The sequence below is a fragment of the Eschscholzia californica genome, unplaced genomic scaffold (assembly GCF_041429995.1).
Source record: "Eschscholzia californica isolate CP2 unplaced genomic scaffold, dmEscCali1.0.p SCAF_6, whole genome shotgun sequence".
Classification (NCBI taxonomy): Eukaryota; Viridiplantae; Streptophyta; class Magnoliopsida; order Ranunculales; family Papaveraceae; genus Eschscholzia; species Eschscholzia californica.
In genome coordinates, this window is record NW_028238483.1 from 1649780 (window position 1) to 1673253 (window position 23474).

Genomic DNA, 23474 nt, shown 5'->3' on the forward strand with positions numbered 1-23474 from the left:
TATCTTGTATGTGTGGAATGGTGAGCAATTGATTTATATGGCATCAAGAGATACCATCTAATGGATATGTTATCCATTCACAAGGGATGTGTCCACAGGAAGTTTGAATTAATCCAAACAAAAAAAAAACAACAAAAGGCATCATACCTATTGGTTGTACTGTTGGCTCCTCCCAACATTTAAATTTTGAAAATTCCAACAATCAATTCACAATTTTAAGATCAAACTAATAAAAGCAAATAGAATTAACTGAACTAGAATCTAATAGTAAGTATATTAAAACCCCAAAGAATTCTTACATAAAGATCATGCTCAGCGTAATCAAAAGCGAGATAAAGTGACAAATCAGCTGGATTAGTGTGAACATTTACAAGCTTAATCACATTTTCATGACTAATCTCTCGAAGCAACTGCACAATATAGAGAAAAAAAATCAAGAAAATTAAACAAAAAAACTGAAAGAGGGGTTATTGAGTATAGAGAGAGAGAGAGAAAAAAAAAACCATAATTTCACGGATAGCAGTTGAGGAAATCCCATCACCATCTTTAGATTGCTTGAATTTCTTGATAGCGATGCATTTGCCTCTATTTGGTTGATTTTTTGTTCTAGCAAGAAATACAAGACCATATGTTCCTTCTCCAATCTTACCGATCAAATCGTATTGTTGTAACCACGCTGGTTTATTTCAATTGTTGTTATTTCCGATGTTTCTATTGTTCATCTTCTTCCACACCTTCCTCTCTCTCTCACGCTCTCTATACCCTCCCTCTGCTACCTCTCTTCTCTCTACTTCTCCAAATCAAAATTTTCTCTCTCCTCTTTTTGTCAGAGCGGGTGTTTTTGTTGATAGGCAAAAGCTCAAATCCACTATAGGGAGGTTGTTCATGAGGCATCTAGTTATCATTCTCCTTTTCCGATGTTTCTATTGTTCAAGAGTTTATTAAAAATATTTAATGAAATCAAAAGAAGATGATAGTTCATCTATTGAGTCCATGTTATAGATAGTACGTGATAGGTTATAGATTCTTTTTATTTTTAATAATAAGTTAAAGTTTACATCTTTCACATTCTAATTCAGAGATTTTTAAGTTAAAAAAAAATTTAAATATGTTATTTCTACTTTTTTAATAAGTAAATTTACATCATTTCTAACTTAAAAGAAAAAAATTAAAGTACTTATTATTTTAAGATGTTACTTCCTTCAATCATAAATGGTCTAAAAAGGTGACACTTACCTTCACTATCACATGAAGAGGCGACAACCTTGTAAACTTCACGTGCAATATTTACTTTCATACTGACTCTTTATGATTCGAATATGTGGTTCACCAAATGTCACTCTGCGACGCCTCAAACTTTTGCAATTATTAGTGTTGTTTATGTTTTTGACAATCAAACTCAAGTCTATAAGTAAAGGATTTTGTTATTCAAGAAAACTTTACGGGCCCACCTAAAAAGAACTCGACACTTATTACACTCGAGTATGCACCTACAACTTGTACGTCGAAGGCTTTCCAAATGAGGTGGGACTATCAGAAATTTAGAATCCACCCATCCTTTGAGACGAGTCATTCTCGTTCTGATACTATATGTAACGCCTCAAGCCTTGGCAGATATAGATGTTCTATCAATTTTGACACCCAGGCCTAAAAGGTCAAGGTATGTTCTTGGCGATGTCTTCATGAGCCCACCCAAAAGAACTCGACATTTTTTAAGACATAGGATTAACCCTACCTATCACATCACGCAACAAAATGTACCCTCCTCCCGTACACACATGATTGATTTTGTCTTCACTTAGCTACGATATGGTGTCAAGTTTTGGGTTATTCGGGTCTTAACACTTATTAAACTCAAGCACACACAAATTTTGGATGTTACCAATTGAGGTGGACTATTATAAATCCACAATGGGAGAGAACTATCTTCTGCTCCGAGCCTGACATCATGCCAATTATTTTCAACAGCTATACATCCGCTTTTACTACTCAAACTCAAGTCTATGTATATGGGATTTTATTCTTAGCAAAGGTTAAACTGAGGTCATCCAAAGTTCACCTCACTTACTAAACTTGAACAAGCATCTATGGCCCAGACTGGAAAGGCTGTGTTCGAAGCCATGTGGGTAAGCAGGGGTGTTTTCTCATGGACAAAATATCACCACAACTTCAACCTAAGAGCAAGTCCAATCCCAGCCTGTCTTAGGCCGAAAAAAACACTTTTTCACCCAAAATTATTGGCCTCAGCTCAGCCTCTAAAATTCAGCTCCAGCCCCAGCCTCTCTTGAGGCCGAAAATTTGAATTTGGAATTTCTCAATTTACTAATAAAATTCAATTAAAAAAACATCGCTTACAACTAATAATTGATTAAAAATTTAAAACTACTTAAATACGACTAAACAACACTAGAAAAATTAATTAAAAATAACTAGAAGGGGTTTCTTGGGTCTCGTGGTGCACCGTTGAACCAAGCCTCTCGCGCCGCTAAAAGCATTTGTTGAGCATGTTCGTCGAGAGACCTAATATCAATCTTCATTAAGTCCATCGCATATTGTCGGTTCGCCACCTCCGTTTGCACCCGTAGAAAATCTTGTTGCACCTTTAGGGTCTCTTGTTGAACCCGTACTGCTTCACTCAAAGTTACTGATCTTTGTTGGGAATCTTCGTCTCTTTTTTCCCAATATCCCTCACTGGGAGTTTTTGAAGCGGTAGAATGTGTGGATGGTTCGCCAATTCATGCATTTGTTTTGGCTTGTTTACGGCCAATTGGTCTTTCTTCCGATGGATTGGTATTAGAATCTCTTTTACCGGATGTTGACTCTCCTGGCATGTCTGCCATCCACTTGTTGTGTGTCATCAAAATTTTGTAAACATGTAGGAACCTAAACCCTTTACCTTGATGATTTTTTTTTATATACAATTCGATAGCTCTTTGTAACTAAAATATATATATAAGTATATTATATGAATGAAGTGAAGATAGAAAAAAGAAATTAAAAAGTTAGAAACAATTACCCGGTCATAATCGTTTTCTCCGCTTTTTGGAACTTTATTTATTATCCTCAAAGTCGATATAAAACTTTGACATTCCGAGCTTATCTCACTGAAACGAGATTTACAACTTCTAAGTGTGCGTTCAAACTTTGCACTCGCATTATATTCATCCGATATTTTTTGCCAAAATACTTTATATTTTTGGCTATTTCCGACAACCGCATCAAATGTGATTTTCAAATAACAATTAGTAAGTAAAATATCTTCATCCGACTTATATGGTTCCCGTTTAGTTATCTTTGTCGAAGACGTCCCTCCTTGCACACAAGAATCCTCACATACTTCATAATCATCAACTCCTAATTGAGCCGACGGGTAAGTAGAATTAGGGGACAACATTTCCATATAACATTGGTTATCGAATTCATTGATGTCTAATGGATCCATGGGTGAACAAATGAAAAGATCAAAAAAAAAAAATTAAAAGAAAGAGAGATAGAAATGGAGAGGAAGTTGCAAGAATGAGAGAAAGAAAGTGATGAGAAGAGGGTGAGAGATGAAAATGGATCCAACCCCTATTTATAGGGGTTGGATCCATTTCTAGCCGTTGGAGCAAATCCAACGGCTAGGGGATGCTCCCCAAGTGACCGTTGGGGCCCCAACGGTCACTTGGGGCCTCCATTCAGTCGCCCCTAATGTTAGGGGCGACTGAATGAGGAGCCCCAACCTCCGCTCCAAGAGGCTGGGCTTGGAGCGGGTGGCTGAGGCCTCAGCCGGCTGGGGCTGGACATGCTCTAACTGGCCACAGCCCTAAGAGCATCCCCAATGGTTCACACCAATAATATCACTAAAAAGGAATCTTCACCAAATTTTTTGGTGTTTTCAAATGGTTGAACCCAAAGACAAAACACTAAAAGTCCCACCAAATCACTATTCATCACACTTAACTTCATTTATATTATTTTTAACACTAATTTTTTATAAAATAAATCTAATTAGTTGAGTTTACAAGACTTAACCTACAAAATCGATAACGGTAGAAATGAAAATAATAATAGTTCGATTATGTGTTATTAAGGGTATAAATAAAAATATTTAAGATAGTTTTTTTTTCAAATATTTAGATTAAATGTTTAATTTTTGGTTTTAGTGTAATTTAATTAAGTAATTAAAAATTTTATCGGACCAAATACAAAAAAAAACATAAAAAGGGACCAAAAAATCAAACAAGAAACAAAAAAGAGACCAAACATTAAAGAAGAATCAAAAAGGGGGACTAATAATTGAAGAATAAACAAAAAAGGGACCAAACATTTATTAAATAAACCCCTGTCCCACCTCTCACCATTTTGGTGAGAGGCCCAGTCACGGCACAGCAGATTTTTGGCAATCTGCTGTGCCGTTGGGTGTATATTTTTCAGGAGATCACCAAAATTTGGTGATCTCCTGATCCGTTGGGGATGCCCTAAAGAGAAGAGAAAGATTGAAACAGTATTTACAGAAAGAAGAAGAAATTGCAGCTCTTACGAGTTCGCGTAGCTGTTCATACGTCCATACTCCCTTTCAATGGCCGCCATTACTCTCTCTGCTTCAGCAACCTTCACGCCCTTCTTCAAAAGTAATTTCTTTCACTCTCACCTTCCATAACTCACTGAACTTTTGTTCTTCATTTTCATTTCGATTTCGATTTAATTACTCTTCTTAATCTTTTCTTCCTTCAATTTTTATTAATTTCAGGAGGATCAACTCATTTCTGCAAACAATTTCCAATTTCTACAAGAAGAAATTCGATCAAGTTATCATCCTTGTTCGCAAAAAGAAATTTCATTTGCTCTTTATCGTTATCCAGGAGGAACCGACCAGTTTTTGTTCAAACATCAGATGGAGAAACCAGTAATCCATCTTCTTATTCATGGCCAGATAATAAGGTTTTGTGTCCTTATATTTGTCTTCTCTTTTCTTTGAACTTCCATTTTTTATCCTTGAAAGCTAATAATCCACCATTCTTTACTTGAATCCTCGGAGTCTGAAGTCTGACTCAGAGGTCTGAAATCACTTGTGTCAGATTTCAAATCGTTTCTTTTTATTAGAATTGTAATGTCTGAATGACCGAATTGGTCTTATTTCGATCAATTTGAGTTATACGCTAATACGAGTCAAATTTGTATGAGTTATATGAGTCAGATTCAGATGAGTTAGGAGAGTCAGATTCAGATAATGATAAAGAAAAAGACACCACCTTAGGACATGAGCGAAAAATAATGAAAAGTAATGGAGTAGAACACATTTGTGTTACTGTGTTCGAGAACTAAATAAGGATTGAAAATAAATAGTTGAGATGATTAAACACCTTATGACATAAAGTTGAGATGGCTGAAGGGTCGTTTCTTGCGTGGATGATCTTCTCATCATGTGGATCATGTTAACGTCTATGTGGTGCATTTGTGCGGTACAAGTACCATTTAGTTAAATTACTTCGATATCATGTATTTGTTGTTGAGTAACAATTGGTGATATGGCTTGTGGATGTTTTTTGTGATGTGCTCTGACTAAAAAATGGTGACATATTGTTTACAGAAGCCTCGAGTGTGCATATTAGGTGGTGGTTTTGGAGGTTTGTATGCTGCTTTAAGACTAGAATCGCTTGTGTGGCCCGATGACAAGAAACCTCAGGTAAATATGACTAAGTTCAAAAGTTTGAAATTTCTGTTTGGAGCTAGTGCATTATTCCCACACGAGAGCATCTTTTGCAGTATTGTGAATTCCAGGTCATGTTGAATACCGTTTCTTTACATATGTTAGAAAACAAGTAAAATGCATGCTTAATTTGTTAAGTACCCGCGAGGCCACAAGAAGAAATGTAAAAGAACTGCCTACACATTAAAATCTATTACATTTCTAATCTGAAAATCTATTACATTAAAATCTATTAATTTTCAGAATGTGATCAGATAGTTATTGTTACTTATTAATTATCAGTAAAGAAACCTTAGTGAATGTTTAAACATATGTCCCACATCATTCAAAATCTATTACTAAGGTTTCTGATGCGTAGGCATCGCCTGGGCCCCGATCTCACGCTAGTCCCCATGTGACCGCTCGACTAGGGTCAAAAGTTCCAGTCCTTTTAGAAAAGCGAGTAACCCAGCGCCTGGAGCCGACTAGCTGATGGGCCTAAAAAGTTACCTAAATAGGTTTCCACCCGCAAGTATACGGGCGTCAAGTAATAGTTCCGGTAAGACCGGTTCGTTCCTCAGAGACTAAGTTAAATTAATTCTAACCTTAAAACTATTGAGATTTAAAATTGGTTTTGATGGTGATAAAATAGAATTAAAATATAAAACTCAAGAAAAATAAATAAATAAATAAATATTTCGATATTCAGAAAAAGGGAACCTAGGGTTTTCGAATCCGTTCTCCTAACAATTCTAAGGACAAATTAATTTTGGTCTAATTTGATAGTTCTTTGTATAACTCAGGTTTTCAGTCCATGAACGGTCTAAAAACCCGGAAGATATTATCGTTAAAACAATAAAAACTGTAATAAATTTATTATTAGAATAGTTATTTAAACTTCATCTAAACCCTAGATATAAAAGACTTAGCTACTCATGCTAGAAACGATAAATATTCGAAGTAATAGAAGAAAAAGATGAAAGAAACTTACTTTTCTGCGATTTTCCCACCAAACAGACCCTTAAGGAGTTGATTTCCTTCTGTTTTTCCCGAGAATCTGCCAAACGCACCCTCTGGGAAAACGATTTTCTCGTCTTCCCGGAAATATTTTCCTCTCTGGAAAATAATTTTCTCACCTTCTTCAACCTCCTGTTTCTCTCTTTATCTTTAAGTTTCTTTCTCTTTTCTTAATCTTTCTGTTAATTCTCTCTCTCTATCTCTCTCACAAAGACAAAGTAATTAAAATCAAAGAGATATAAAATTGAAATCAAAAGTTACCTCCATTAAAGCTCTCGGGTTTCTCTCTCTCTCTACAAAATTCTCATATTAATCTCTCTGTCTCTCTCTATCTCTCTTTCTCTGTAATCTCTCTCTCTTTCTCACTAAGAAGAGAAGATTAACAAAGCAAAGTCAAAAATAGAAAAAGAAAATCAACACTTCAAGCTTCGGTTCTATCTCTCTCTCTCTCCCCTGTTCTTCTTCTTTTCTGTTCTATATATCGTGATACTGATACCCTCTGCTTCCCTTCTCTTTTATAGCCCAGCCAACCTCTCTTTGATTCGAACTCATCTCCAAAATCTCCTCCATCTCTCTCTCGGTTTTCTCTAAAGACTCACTGTTTTGAGAAGGATATTGGGTACTAGATTGACCCTGGTTTTGAGCATAAGGATTCCTAGGAGCATTAAACCCAGGAGGGTTCATTGAACTACTAATCTGGCCCTGACCCTGACCCTTTGACCAAGAAAGATTGGGGTGATTTCTCCAACCCGGATTATAAGTGTTCGAATAAGGATCATATTTCTGACGGTTATCTTGCCTAGAGTTTAGATAAAGAGCATTAGCATGCTCTTTTTCGTCAGGAACAAAAAATAAGGTACACTTATTTCCAGTATGAGATGGGTCTCCACAGACCGAGCACGGATAAGAGATGGATTCATTTCCAACACTCATGACTTGAGTGGGATCCTCCCTGAATGCTTTAGGCTGACCAAGTTCTAGGGCTTCTATCCTTCTCGTCATGGCGGCGAGTTTAAGATCTGACTCATCAACTCTATAGATGCCAGCTTTATTCGGAGTAGGATTAGCCCTAGTAGGAGGTCCTCTAGAAGTTTCCCATTGCTGGGATTTCTCAGCTAGATCTTCTAGAAAAGCCATGCAATCATCGGCGGATTTATGAGTAAAACCGCCACCACAGAATGATTCTACCATGGATGTAGTTGGGTAATTTAGTCCGTCATAGAGAATCTGGACTAATCTGATTTTTTCAAAACCATGGTGTGGACACTGTAGTAAGATTTCTTTAAATCTCTCAAGATATTTATAGAGAGATTCGTCTTCTTGCTGCACAAAACTGTTAAGACTTTGCCTTAAAGAGGTAGTTTTGTGTTTCGGGAAGAATTTCAGAAGGAATGCACTGCTCAATTCTTCCCATGTAGTAATGGAATGGGGTTGTAAGGCATACAACCAAGATTTTGCTTTCTCCTTCAGTGAGAAAGGGAACAACCTAAGTCTCAATATTTCGTCAGGCATATTGGGGAAATTCATAGTCCCACAGATTTCTTCAAAATCCCTAACATGGTAGTAGGGATTCTCGTTCTCAACCCCACGGAAAACAGGGAGCATTTGAATAGTGCTCGGTTTCAACTCGAATTGAGTCGTGCATTGGGGTAACTGTATGCATGACGGTTGACACGTTCTAGTAGGATTCATGTAATCCCTGAGTGTCATAGGCTGAATTCCATCCCTGGCTTGGTTTAGATTCTCACCCATAGTGTCACTCAAAGAGAGATCTGCTAAAAGATTATTTAAATGTGCTTCTCTACTGATGAAACGACCTCTCTTATCACGATATCTATTGGGCATACACTAGAGCCCAATGACCAATGATATTCGAACCAAAGAATCACTACGAGGAACCTATAGGAAAACAAACACAAACAGGCTGACTCCACCAAGCAACCTAGACAAAATCTAGCAATAAGTGGGTTTGTCAGATTCACCTAAAAAGCTAGACAACTCCTACTTCGCCACAACACTTGCACTTTGACTGTTATAAAGGTTACTCGATCAGAGTAGTCGGTAAACAATTCTCCAGGAAGACAACCAACGATGAACGTCGTGACAGCCGTCTTCCTTCGGCAAACGTTTCCTCTTCTCGAGGCGGCCTTTTTGACAAGAATTGTTTACAAACTTTCCTCTGAGAATGCCTAGATAAGAGTCAATTTCCCGAGTTGTTTTTGAAGGGTCTTATGAGCTCGATACCTTAGGGGCTGATGTCTAAATAATATTTTAGCTTTTTAAGTGAGGCTTGGGTTCGTGAATGTTGTTACCTATGTGGGCAAGAGAACGGTGATGAAATCCGTTTCTTAACTTGTAACTGGGTTAGTGCCCTTACTAGAATGATTACACTAACAGTTCGATCAAAGCAATTAGGCACACAAATTGACACCAATACCCACTGACAGGAGATTCGTGGGTGTTCAAGAAATTTACCTCCCGTTCAAGACGGGCGATGACCTTTGTAGATGACCCGCGAATGTTCCGACCCGAGGCTTCGTTTTGGTTTTCGGTTACAATTTAATTAAGCCCTCCAATTTAGGGTCAAAACTTAAAAATAAAAAAAAATAAAACTAGAAAGTCTAAAAGTCTCTCTCTCACCAAAATAAAATAAAATAAAAAATAAAAATAACAAAAAATGTAAATTCTTCTTTTTGAGCTCCTCTCCTTGTTGCGTCTTCTCCTTTGCTCCTTAGTGTTTTTCTACACCAAAAACGGAAAAGCAAGTAAAAGTGTCCAAAAATATAAACTTACTAAAAAAAAAATAGAAATAAAATTAGATTAAATTTAAACTAAGTCCCCGGCAGCGGCGCCAAAAACTTGATGGTCCTAAAAAGTTACCTAAATAGGTTTCCACCCGCAAGTATACGGGCGTCAAGTAATAGTTCCGGTAAGACCGGTTCGTTCCTCAGAGACTAAGTTAAATTAATTCTAACCTTAAAACTATTGAGATTTAAAATTGGTTTTGATGGTGATAAAATAGAATTAAAATATAAAATTCAAGAAAAATAAATAAATAAATAAATATTTCGATATTCAGAAAAAGGGAACCTAGGGTTTTCGAATCCGTTTTCCTAACAATTCTAAGGACAAATTAGTTTTGGTCTAATTCGATAGTTCTTTGTATAACTCAGGTTTTCAGTCCATGAACGGTCTAAAAAAACCCGGAAGATATTATCGTTAAAATAATAAAAACTGTAATAAATTTATCATTAGAATAATTATTTAAACTTTATCTAAAACCCTAGATATAACGGACTTAGCTACTCATGCTAGAAACGATAAATATTTGAAGTAATAGAAGAAAAAGAAGAAAGAAACTTACTTTTCTGCGCTTCTCCCACCAAACAGACCCTTAAGGAATTGATTTCCTTCTGTTTTTCCCGGAAATCTGCCAAACGCACCCTCTAGGAAAACGATTTTCTCGTCTTCCCGGAAATGGATTCCTTCTGGGAAAATAATTTTCTCACCTTCTTCAACCTTCTTTCTCTCTCTAAACTTTCTGTTTCTTTCTCACTCTTTCTGTAATCTCTCTCTCTCTCTCTTTAATCTCCCTCTCTCTCACTAAGAAGCAGAAAATAACAAAGAGAAATAAAAAATAAACAAGAAAAACTAAGTTGATTAACCTCTCGGTTCTCTCTCTCTCTCTACAAAATCTCTTTGTCTCTCTCTCTAACTTTCTCTCTTCCTCTGTAATCACTCTCTCTCTCTCACTAAGAAATCAAGATTACAAATCAAAGAAACAAAAAAAAAAAAAAAAATTAAAAACAAATTGAATCAAAGCTCTCGGTTTAGTTTCTCTCTCTACTCCTCCTTCTCTGTTTTTCTTCTCTAAACCGTGATGATCATTCTCCCTGTTTTTGTTCTATAAACCCGATCATATCTCTCTCTCTGTTTTTCTCTCGATCCGATTCTCTCTCGGGTCTTTATCTCCAATACGGTTTTGATATATCTCCTCCTCTTCCGGGTCTATCTCTGTTTTGATTCTCAAAAAATATGTTCCTCCATCTCTCGGTCTTCTCTCTCTCTTCAATCTCAGTTCTTCAAGAAATCGGGATAGAGACGAATTCAAATATGGCTGGTTGTTAGGTGAGTTTGATCCCGTGCATCGCGGCCGAACGAAAAATGGTACGGCTCCTGCTCTTGGATGTCGCCACGTGTCTCGGCTAAATCGGGACCGTTAAATAATCCCGTGTTTTGATAATAGCTTGGTGTACTCCTGACCGTGACAGAAGGTGTCCCGCGACTTCTCTGGTCCCTCCGATGACTTCCTGGATGCGAGCCACGTGTCCCTCTTGACCTTTGGTCAACTGAATTTGACCCGAACTTTGACTCGCTCTATTTTACTCATTCGAACTCCGATTTGACTTCCGTTTTCGCCTACGGGTTCGTCTTGGACTCTACTTTCCATCCGAGCACTAACCTTGACCATGAAATCAGAATCAGCAAATGACCAAAATACCCCTAATCTGCATTCTTTCCAACTTTATCCGTTTTGCACGCGTAACTCTGTAAAAGGGTATCTGCACATAAAAGAGAGTAATTTGTGAGAGTAACTGCTCTAGAGAGACTAACTCGTCTAAATTAAGAGACTCAGATGGGACATTTTCATGTCTCATCAAACATCCCCAAACTTAGATTTTGCTAGTCCTCGAGCAAAACAGAAAAATAAAACTAAACCCATTTCACCACTTTCGTAGGGACCCACGATTGCACTTAGCCCGTGCAACAAGCCGTTAAACCTCTAGGTTACCCAAGAGGACGAGTTTTGTCTCGTGAGGGTTTGCAGTGAATATACCCACAAAATTCAAAAATCAAAAATGCAAAAAGGTCTAAATATGATGTGGACTAGAAATGTTCATCCGGTAGATTTTCAAAAGTTAATAGACATGAAATCTAAGTCGACCAAACCATACAAATGCTAAAAATCCCTTCACTAGTAATCAAGACTCGAAGTGCACGTGACCAGCCAATATGAGTATCATTTCGGTTCTGAAAAGACAAGACCTCGATTACCGTCTCGATACATTTCGCCTCGACTACTGCCTCACGGTCATACACTCAAAAATCAAAGTCACTCAAGAATGGTTCACTCTATGTGTTAGTATGAATATGAAGGAAAACTAAACACATTAAAAAGAAGGACTAAAAGTTTAGTGAACGACTGATCTCATCGGAAGGAAACAACCACTAATATGGAATGGGGAAGCTAACCAACTCTTCTCACCTGATCAACTATCTAACAATGCTTCCTAGAGGTCGATAGACACTAAAGATGAACTAGAACTCCTGAGAACTCGACGTCTTCAAATCTTCAAGAACTACTCCAAGGGGTAAACACTTAAACCAAACAAACACTTTTTTTTTTTCTTCTTCTTTTCTATTTCTATTTATTTTTCTTTTTTCCTTTTTTTTTTTTCTCTTTTCTTTTTTTTTTTTTTTTTCTTTTTTTTTTTTTTTTTTTTTGCTACTGACTCCGGTAATAAAACTCAAAATACATAACATACTTTCTTCACATTATTCTTTCCTTGGATAAAATTTTATTCATTTTGCTTCATGCCTTATTCCCAGGGTTCTAAATGATGATGGCGTTCCTATCTTCCTCTAGTTGACACTGTTTTCAAGTTTCTCAGACTACAAGAGAAGGTTTGCATTCCTGATGACATCCCTAGTGGTTGTAAAATTTGAACTCAAGAGATCAACTGAGTTCTAATGAATACTGCGAGGTTGAGTAGCTCTTCATTCTACTCAGAATTAGCTCAGAAGAGATCATTCAAAGCAAAAGAAAGGCTCAGAATCTCACATGGGTTAAATCTCCACTAATGATCGATTAAGTTCCCTCAGAAAAGTCAACTCTTCACCTATCTAACACTCACATGGCTAGTGCATAGACAACTTCAAGACTCGAAATTCATGGAAAAACCTTTAGCAAAAGCATAGTACAACCAACTAAACTCTATAACTATTAACAAGCAAAAACAACTAGACTCACGTTTCCAATCCAAAAATTAAAAAATTTTGAAAATTTTTTTAAAATTTTTTAAACCCTTTTGAATTTTTGAAATAAGGACTAAAAATTCAATCCCCATCCCCAAACTTAAACGAAACATTGTCCTCAATGTTCTGAAGACTATGCAAAATAACAGGAATAGGGAAAGATGTTACCAGATTCAGGAGTCCTATGCATGGGTTGCCTCCCAGAAAGCGCTAAGTTTAACGTCTTCAGCCAGACGAAACAGATGGTTCGAAAAATAGAAAAAATTATACCTACTGGGTTACAAATATGTGATTAACTGTAAACCAATAATCGATACATCTGTGGGTCCACCCAAAACACAAAGTTTTTAGTGAACGATAGTCTCACATTTTCGTAACTTGGTGATAGTGTAAATGAGACTATCAAGAAAGAAGGGCAATCCCCAAACTTAGACGACAATAAGGTCGTTAAGTTTGGCACCGCACTAGAGAGGGTACAGACCGGATATAATGGGTCTTCATATGGATGATCGACAGATGGAGTGAGTGCTTCAAAATCTACACATGGTTTTGAGGGACAAAATACAAAGCAATCTAGAGGACTATTAATGACACCCGGACTTAAACTAGGGTTCTCTAAAACAGGTACTTCGGGTTCCTTCAATGGAGAAACCCTACTATCAGACTCACAATCCCTAGAAGTCGAGTTAGATAGTCCTTCTATAATTTCTTTTATCATGTTATCATCGGTGTCCCTAAAGAATTCTAAATCTTCGCCTAAATCAGGCGAGTCAATCCTCTCATTTAGCAAATTGGTCAACCATGATTCATCATCCTCAGTTGAGTCAAACGACTTCAAATCATCTTCAACTCTAGTGAACTCTTCATTATGGTCTGAATGTATTTCAAGTTCGATACAATGAGAGGATATCTCAATATCGGGCTCCATCGTTTTTGAGATTTTAGTCTCAATAACGATGTTGTCGGGAGAACTATACTCCTCTAAAATTGTATCCTCGTCATCATAGTACACAGGACACTATGGACCGTACTCTACATTCTCATGGTGATCTTCTTCTATAATACTGGTTGTTATTTCTTGTAGAGGTCTGCAGATATTGTCAGTCTTTTCTTCTAAAGTCTGACAAAACTCGAAAGTACTCTTTTGAAGATCACTAACAGTTTGGGTCAATGAAGATGATCCTAAAGATGGAGAGTCAATAATTTCACCGTTATCCCACTGAAGTTGAGACACGTGTGAAGCATGAGACTCTTCATTAATCTTCCTTAGCGCACTCATAGACTCTTCATGAACCTTCTTTAACATACTCATAGTTTCGGCCAACGAAGGTGATGCTAAAGATGAAGGATCAATGGTTTCACCGTTATCCCATTGAGGTTGAGATACGTGTGAAGCATAAAATTCTTCGTTATAATGCATGTAAGAGTCATTAGTTTCAATGTTTTCCCATTGAGGTTGGGACACATTTGGAGCATAAGACTCTCTACTATAATGCATGTAAGATGATCTGTCAGGATATCTATAATATGGTTCATAACCTTCTTGAGGTTGGTAATAATCCCTACGACCATCATTATGCACATTGTCTCTAGGATGACTACTACTATTTTGCCCATTTGCTAAATACCACCATGGTAGATTTGAAAAACTCTCGTCCCTTCTGCCATTATGTTGGGACCACGATCTATCCATTTCTCATCAATTTTTTTTTTTTTTTTGGAAGACCGAAAACCGAGGAAGCCCTACGAAGATCTTATAGGAAAGCAAACACAATCAGGCTGACTCCACCAAGCAACCTAGACAAAATCTAGCAATAAGTGGGTTTGTCAGATTCACCTAAAAAGCTAGACAACTCCTACTTCGCCACAACACTTGCACTTTGACTGTTATAAAGGTTACTCGATCAGAGTAGTCGGTAAACAATTCTCCAGGAAGACAACCAACGATGAACGTTGTGACAGCCGTCTTCCTCCGGCAAACGTTTCCTCTTCTCGAGGCGGCCTTTTTGACAAGAATTGTTTACAAACTTTCCTCTGAGAATGCCTAGATAAGAGTCAATTTCCCGAGTTGTTTTTGAAGGGTCTTATGAGCTCGATACCTTAAGGGCTGATGTCTAAATAATATTTTAGCTTTTTAAGTGAGGCTTGGGTTCGTGAATGTTGTTACCTATGTGGGCAAGAGAACGGTGATGAAATCCGTTTCTTAACTTGTAACTGGGTTAGTGCCCTTACTAGAATGATTACACTAACAGTTCGATCAAAGCAATTAGGCACACAAATTCACACCAATACCCACTGACAGGAGATTCGTGGGTGTTCAAGAAATTTACCTCCCGTTCAAGACGGGCGATGACCTTTGTAGATGACCCGCGAATGTTCCGACCCGAGGCTTCGTTTTGGTTTTCGGTTACAATTTAATTAAGCCCTCCAATTTAGGGTCAAAACTTAAAAATAAAAAAAAATAAAACTAGAAAGTCTAAAAGTCTCTCTCTCACCAAAATAAAATAAAATAAAAAATAAAAATAACAAAAAATGTAAATTCTTCTTTTTGAGCTCCTCTCCTTGTTGCGTCTTCTCCTTTGCTCCTTAGTGTTTTTCTACACCAAAAACGGAAAAGCAAGTAAAAGTGTCCAAAAATATAAACTTACTAAAAAAAAAAATAGAAATAAAATTAGATTAAATTTAAACTAAGTCCCCGGCAGCGGCGCCAAAAACTTGATGGTCCTAAAAAGTTACCTAAATAGGTTTCCACCCGCAAGTATACGGGCGTCAAGTAATAGTTCAGGTAAGACCGGTTCGTTCCTCAGAGACTAAGTTAAATTAATTCTAACCTTAAAACTATTGAGATTTAAAATTGGTTTTGATGGTGATAAAATAGAATTAAAATATAAAATTCAAGAAAAATAAATAAATAAATAAATATTTCGATATTCAGAAAAAGGGAACCTAGGGTTTTCGAATCCGTTTTCCTAACAATTCTAAGGACAAATTAGTTTTGGTCTAATTCGATAGTTCTTTGTATAACTCAGGTTTTCAGTCCATGAACGGTCTAAAAAAACCCGGAAGATATTATCGTTAAAATAATAAAAACTGTAATAAATTTATCATTAGAATAATTATTTAAACTTTATCTAAAACCCTAGATATAACGGACTTAGCTACTCATGCTAGAAACGATAAATATTTGAAGTAATAGAAGAAAAAGAAGAAAGAAACTTACTTTTCTGCGCTTCTCCCACCAAACAGACCCTTAAGGAATTGATTTCCTTCTGTTTTTCCCGGAAATCTGCCAAACGCACCCTCTAGGAAAACGATTTTCTCGTCTTCCCGGAAATGGATTCCTTCTGGGAAAATAATTTTCTCACCTTCTTCAACCTTCTTTCTCTCTCTAAACTTTCTGTTTCTTTCTCACTCTTTCTGTAATCTCTCTCTCTCTCTCTCTTTAATCTCCCTCTCTCTCACTAAGAAGCAGAAAATAACAAAGAGAAATAAAAAATAAACAAGAAAAACTAAGTTGATTAACCTCTCGGTTCTCTCTCTCTCTCTACAAAATCTCTTTGTCTCTCTCTCTAACTTTCTCTCTTCCTCTGTAATCACTCTCTCTCTCTCACTAAGAAATCAAGATTACAAATCAAAGAAACAAAAAAAAAAAAATTAAAAACAAATTGAATCAAAGCTCTCGGTTTAGTTTCTCTCTCTACTCCTCCTTCTCTGTTTTTCTTCTCTAAACCGTGATGATCATTCTCCCTGTTTTTGTTCTATAAACCCGATCATATCTCTCTCTCTGTTTTTCTCTCGATCCGATTCTCTCTCGGGTCTTTATCTCCAATACGGTTTTGATATATCTCCTCCTCTTCCGGGTCTATCTCTGTTTTGATTCTCAAAAAATATGTTCCTCCATCTCTCGGTCTTCTCTCTCTCTTCAATCTCAGTTCTTCAAGAAATCGGGATAGAGACGAATTCAAATATGGCTGGTTGTTAGGTGAGTTTGATCCCGTGCATCGCGGCCGAACGAAAAATGGTACGGCTCCTGCTCTTGGATGTCGCCACGTGTCTCGGCTAAATCGGGACCGTTAAATAATCCCGTGTTTTGATAATAGCTTGGTGTACTCCTGACCGTGACAGAAGGTGTCCCGCGACTTCTCTGGTCCCTCCGATGACTTCCTGGATGCGAGCCACGTGTCCCTCTTGACCTTTGGTCAACTGAATTTGACCCGAACTTTGACTCGCTCTATTTTACTCATTCGAACTCCGATTTGACTTCCGTTTTCGCCTACGGGTTCGTCTTCGACTCTACTTTCCATCCGAGCACTAACCTTGACCATGAAATCAGAATCAGCAAATGACCAAAATACCCCTAATCTGCATTCTTTCCAACTTTATCCGTTTTGCACGCGTAACTCTGTAAAAGGGTATCTGCACATAAAAGAGAGTAATTTGTGAGAGTAACTGCTCTAGAGAGACTAACTCGTCTAAATTAAGAGACTCAGATGGGACATTTTCATGTCTCATCACTAGCCGACTCGGCTAGGCCCCGAGTTACTCGTTCATGGGCCAGGTAGATTTTTTTTTTGAGAAACGAGATTTTCCTAGATCTAGGTTTTAAGGGTTTTCCCTTCACTCCTTCAATAAAAACTAGCTCCAATCCTTCATTGCAAGTAAAGTTTTTCTCTCTATTATTATTTTTTCTTCTCTTTCTCTCTCTAACTCTGTAAGTAAGTTCAACCTTGTTTTTTATCTCTCTCTCTAGTCTCTATACTGTAATTGTTTCTACATCTTGTTCTTATTTCTTTCTCTAAGTAAGTTTTAACTTCTACTAGATAACATTAGTTGATTTATTTTATAGTTTTGGATTTCTAATGTACAAAACATGTTTATAATTGATATAATTTGAGTTTATGGACTGATTTTGCTCTCTAACTTCTATAATTAGTTGACTTTCTTTATAGTTTTGTAATTCTAATGTATAAAACATGTTTATAATTGATATTAAATAAGTTTATGGACTGATTTTGCTCTCTAACTTCTACAATTAGTTGATTTTATTTATAATTTTGTATTTCTAATGTATAAAGCATGTTTATAATTGTAACAATTTATATATAATATAATTATCAATGTAATTATATATATACATATATATGTGTTTATATTTTAAGTTTAACCGATGAAATCCGACTGGTCCCGTTGTCATCCCGCCTGGTAGCTAGGCCCGGGTCAACCGACTAGTCCCGATTTCCGACTTTTCAAGCATAACCTGGAATTTGTTATTGGTTTGTTGCTCTGGCTAATAAAATCTTCCACTTGGGCAGCCAGGTTGGTTCTTGCAATGGGAGCTGAAGCCAAACTTGATGTTGTACCTGGTGCTGTGGATTTGGCTTTGCCTTTCTCCACGCTGGACGATGCTATTGTAAGGATACTACAGAACTATATTTCTTTATTCTGTAAACACTTTTTCTGCCACAAGTTCGTTCCTTCATGACATGAGTTTTGACTGTCCTTGGGCTTGGTTACCCTCTGCAAGTTTGTAGTTCTGACATTTTCCATATATATATATATATATATAATTATAGTTTATATCTGTATATACATTTTCACCACTCAGCTTCCCCTAAACTTATATTTAGCATCAATCCCTACCCCACCTCTTTGTGAGTTCAATTTTATGCTTTCATCTAGTTGGAAGACGCCTCGTTCAAAAAAATATTACTGGGAGACGCTGATTTGAGTTGATCAAGATGGTTGGTAGGGTTGTGACAAACTTGTGCATGTTTGACTCTGATTTTCTTTTGTTCGAAGATGATGATTTGACGAATATCTCGGGAGCTCGTAGAGGTTTTCTATATCCAAGGAAGGGATGTAAGAATTAAGATATTGGAAGATTAGGGAAAACACAACTTTTCTTTTGGTTAGTTCCTGATGTTGTTGGATAAATATCCGAAGTATCAAAAGAAAAATATCCAAAGTATCAGGAAGCAGTGATTCAGTTGGTGTGGGAACACAAACTGGATGTGAGCTGGACAACCATCCCCTTCTGATTCAATCCAACCTTAGTGAATGTTTAAACATATGTCCCACATCATTCAAAATGTGATCAGATAGTTATTGTTATTAATTATCAGTAAAGAAGCTTGCTTTGCTGTTGATTGGAACACAGGTCTTGCGTGGAAACAAGTAATTGTTACTTGTTAGGTTCAGATGGAATTTTGAGTAGGGAAGATTCCTCTCCAGTTACAGACTTACAGTTGAAAACCAGTGTAGTTCTTTCACTCATTGGCTAGATGATGCTTTGAAGGTAAGTATGGAGTATGAACTAAAACTGGCGTTATGATGTGGTACTGTAAAATTATTATTTGTTTCTAGTTATGGAAATGCAAACTCCTGATATGGAATGAAGGAAAACAACCCCGAATGAGCCCCATGGTGTATGTTCTCTTGTTTCCCGCACTGGTTGATAGTGTAATACAGGATATAGTTTGAGATTTTACGGGTCGATGACTATATGTAAAATATCCACACTGTTTGATTCGTTTGTTGTTAAAGAAATATGCTCTGCTTATATTGTGTTGAATTTGTTCGGCAATTATCTTAAAAGGTTGAATTTGCTTGTTATGCAGAAAGTTGATAATAAATTAAAGACATTGGAATGGGAGAAGTTTGGTAAAGATTCATCTCCAATACGTGTAGCCATTGTTGGGTGTGGTTATGCTGGAGTTGAACTTGGCAGCAACAGTTGCTGAAAGGTTGCAAGATAAAGGAATAGTACAAGCAATTAACGTTGAAACAACAATATGCCCAACAGCTCCACCAGGAAATAGGGAAGCTGCGCTAAAAGTTAGAATCGAAGATTTTCTGATTTATGTATACTTCAAGCAAACAAAAAATCTTATCTACATGGACAGTTAGACACTATTTAGTATCTCAAACTTACACTTGAACTACACTTATCTTATTTCAAAATCTTGGGTTTCATCAGGTTCTCTCATCTCGAAAAGTTCAACTTTTCTTGGGATATTTCGTCAGCTGCATTAGAAAAAAGTGTGGGGGTTCGGATGAGGTATCAGGAACAGACAAGGATAGTGAAACCAAACAAGATCATGAAGAACTTGTTCTGGAACTTCAACCAGCTGAAAGGGGCCTACAAAGTCAAATTCTTGAGGCAGATTTAGTACTGTGGACAGTAGGGTCTAAACCTCTAGTTCCTGCACTAGAACCAGGTAATGAGCCCCGCAATTTTCCTCTTAATGGAAGGGGTCAGCAGAAACAGATGAAACTCTTCGTGTGAAAGGTCATCCCCGTATATTTGCAATTGGCGACTCTGCTGCATTAAGAGACTCTTCTGGAAGAATTCTCCCAGCCACTGCACAGGTTTTGTTAGCATCTCAGTGCTTCAAATTTTCTTTTCAGAATTACTTGGATTTTATTGGGTTCAGGGAGGACCTTACAACTTGTTTAACCGTTTTCTGATGCCTCACAAATTACAATTCTTGTAAGGTTGCTTTTCAACAGGCAGACTTTGCTAATTGGAATCTATGGGCTGTGGTAAATGACCGTCCCTTGTTGCCATTTATTTAGGTGAGGGTCTTTCTAGTATATGATACACTAAGTCAGTAACATATACCGATTTTTCCTTATTTAGGCACATTATGGTGTTATGCTCAAATTCGGTGTGTACATGCCTCTGTTCCTTGAATTACGTCATTTGTCTATCTACATTCATCACCTAAACATTTAACGCAGTCCTTCGAATAGCTTACCCTGATTATCTATGCAACTCCCCTGATCAATGACATTTGAATAAGGGTCCGTGGGTATATAGACCAAAATAATATTCAAAAAAGGGTTATGATCCAATCTTCCCAAAACATGGATATTTAGTCCTTTTACATTATGGACATAATAACCCATTCTTTGTGAGAGAACTACCGTCCATGTCCCTCCTACAAAAATCACTTGGAATGTTTCTAATGTGGGCATGCTTTAGGGGATTTAAAGCAACTAACATATAAATTCGAAATTGATTTTTCTCTATCTTCTAACCGTTTTGGAAAGCAAATCTATTTCCAAATCAATTCAAAACAAAAATCATAACCAAATCAATTTTCTCTCTCTTTACAGATTTGGAAACCAAATCAATTTTTTCTTTCTTACTATGTAATTTTTTTTCGATTCAAATCAATTTTCTCTTACTTAACTTTCAGATTTGGAAATAGTATATTTTCTAGGATCAATTTTGCGTGATTTGGGGGTTAATATACAAAACATATATATCACTTTCTCTCACTTAACTTTCAGTTTTGGAAATAGTATAGTTTTCTGGGAACATTAAAGCAACATATGTTTTCGTTTTTTACTCATACATAAATACACATAGAATACAAATTATTAAACAAATACGTAAATTATGTATTATTTATGACGAGGAAACCATCATTTGTCAAGTATACAACATAATTTATCAAATGTATGTGGGTCTTGTTCAATAAATTACACATAATTTCTTTTACATAACACATCCTTTACATTCTGTTACAAAAAAGTACAAAATCTTATTTGGTTCAAAAATGGTGTCCATCCATGTACTCTCCATTAGTTTCTTTGACTCACTTTTATTTGATGATTCTCTTTGAAATTTCATCTGGTATATCAAATCAACACACATAAATACACATACATTAAAGAAAAAAAATCATATATTGTATTATAAACTACATGTACAGTTTCGTAAATTATATATAATGTTTGTCAAATTTTGACAACATTTGAAGGTTTTGAGTAGTTTGGTAAACTTATCAAGGCTACTGTTTTGGGTGAAAAGTACACGTAATGGTATATAAATAATACATAAGTTATGTGCACTTATACGTAAATTATATACATAATGGTAAGAACACGAAGATATACGTAAATTATATATACTTTATTGCAAAGTACACGAGATTTGATAGTAAAGCGAAGTATTTCTACTAATGAAATGAGTACTGTTTTGGTGTTAAAGCACGGGTAATGTTCTATAAATTATCCATAATTTACTACAAATTGTGGTAATTTACGATACAGTACATGTACTGTAAATTCTGTTATGAGTAACCGTACGAAAGAACAAATGTTTCATAAATCCGTACGGATTGAAAACCAGATCTGAAGAAAAAAATGAGAATATCATTAAGCTTAAACTACAAATCTAAAGATATTTGCTATGATGATTGATTGCAATAATGTCAAACTCGAGTTGAACGATTAAACATCAAGATCAAAAACATAAATGAAATTTTAAGAGAGAAATAAAATAAACATCAAACATTCGATTGATGATTGATAATCTGATCTCACGAAATATCAGAAACAACAGAAGATTAAACATAGATCTAAAGAAATATGATATTATCACTGGATGCAAACATAATATACTAACTTTGAAGGAATCACTGAATAAGGAATAAACATAAAGATCTTAAACAGTTATGAAAATTTTAGAGAAAGAAAATAAACATCATACATTCGAAGTTAATGAATTAGTAAACAGATCTTATAGATATGTATCATAAATCTGATACGTTTTATAATAGAGCGAAATAACTAGGGTTTTAGTTATAAGAAGAAATATTAGATATTAACAATGGTGTTTATAAAGATTTCGAAAGTATTAAACCTGATAAATGATGAATTTGGACAACAATATAATGTAGAAGAAGAAGATTTTCTGAGTTTAATGGAGGTTTGTCAACTAAATCGGTTTTAGAGAGATCAAATAAAGAGTTTCCGTTACTGAAAATAATGAAGATATCCTTACTTTCAATAGAAACATGATTGGAGAGAAATATGGGAGATAATAATGAAGATATCCTTACTTTGAATAGAAACATGATTGGAGTGAAATATGGGAGATAAATATGGAAAAAGATATGCATAGATTTTCGAAGATAAATCAGTTATAAAATATGGAAAGGTTAGATTAGGGATTATTAAATAATATTTATTCTAGAGATTTGTGTTTTCTCTCTAGATGAGACCAAATGGACTAGATATACATTTATATTATTTTTTTGGTTTTAAAACCCTTTATAGGATTAGAGAGGATTATATCTACTATTAGGACCCGTTTCTTGGACTATAAGCCCAAAAATCCTTTGAATAATTGATGCATCAGTGGAATTTTTACTGCTTTTGTTGTCCAAATAAAGCATTCAGCAGCGTTAAATGACTCGTAGTTGAGCTTCCAAGTAATCTATGAATTTGTAACTTCCACCCCGTTGGGGATAAACCCTTCATCTCTCATAAAGAAATAATTCTCGAATTCATTATATTATGACTTGATTTGTAAACCTGACTACAAATGTGCTATAGTTCGTGGTTCGAACCAGTTGGTTCTTGACGAGGCTGAAAGGAGTTTGCACGATGGCCTTTGTGTTATTAGATGTTTAGTGAACAAAAGGTTTTTGATTGCTGGAGGTGGTGCACCTGAAATTGAGCTTTCTAGGCAGCTTGGTGCATGGGCTAAGGTCTTACAAGGGATGGAAAGCTACTGTGTTAGGTCATTTGCCGAGGCACTTGAAGTTATTCCTTACACTTTAGCTGAGAATGCTGGATTGAACCCAATTACTATTGTCACTGAACTTCGAAACCGTCATGCTCAAGGTGAGATTAATTAATGCCGGGATTAATGTGAGGAAAGGGCAGATTACCAACATCTTGGAGGAGAATGTGGTTCAGCCATTGCTCGTGAGTACTTTGGCTACGGAGTGCGTGA

General features: G+C 36.2%; 1 long non-coding RNA gene and 1 pseudogene across 2 annotated transcripts; both read left to right on the forward strand.

The window, feature by feature from the left end:
• The first annotated feature begins 4558 nt into the window (after positions 1-4558).
• On the forward strand, positions 4559-5842 carry LOC147530752 (uncharacterized). Its single transcript, XR_015227375.1, has 3 exons — positions 4559-4613; positions 4733-4923; positions 5573-5842. It is a non-coding gene; the product is annotated as an uncharacterized LOC147530752 (long non-coding RNA).
• An 11431-nt stretch (positions 5843-17273) lies between these two features.
• LOC147530753 (alternative NAD(P)H-ubiquinone oxidoreductase C1, chloroplastic/mitochondrial-like) lies at positions 17274-20024 on the forward strand (annotated as a pseudogene). The gene is made up of 4 exons (XR_015227466.1): positions 17274-17282; positions 17931-18134; positions 19342-19558; positions 19701-20024. The product of XR_015227466.1 is annotated as an alternative NAD(P)H-ubiquinone oxidoreductase C1, chloroplastic/mitochondrial-like (transcript).
• Positions 20025-23474: the final 3450 nt, after the last annotated feature.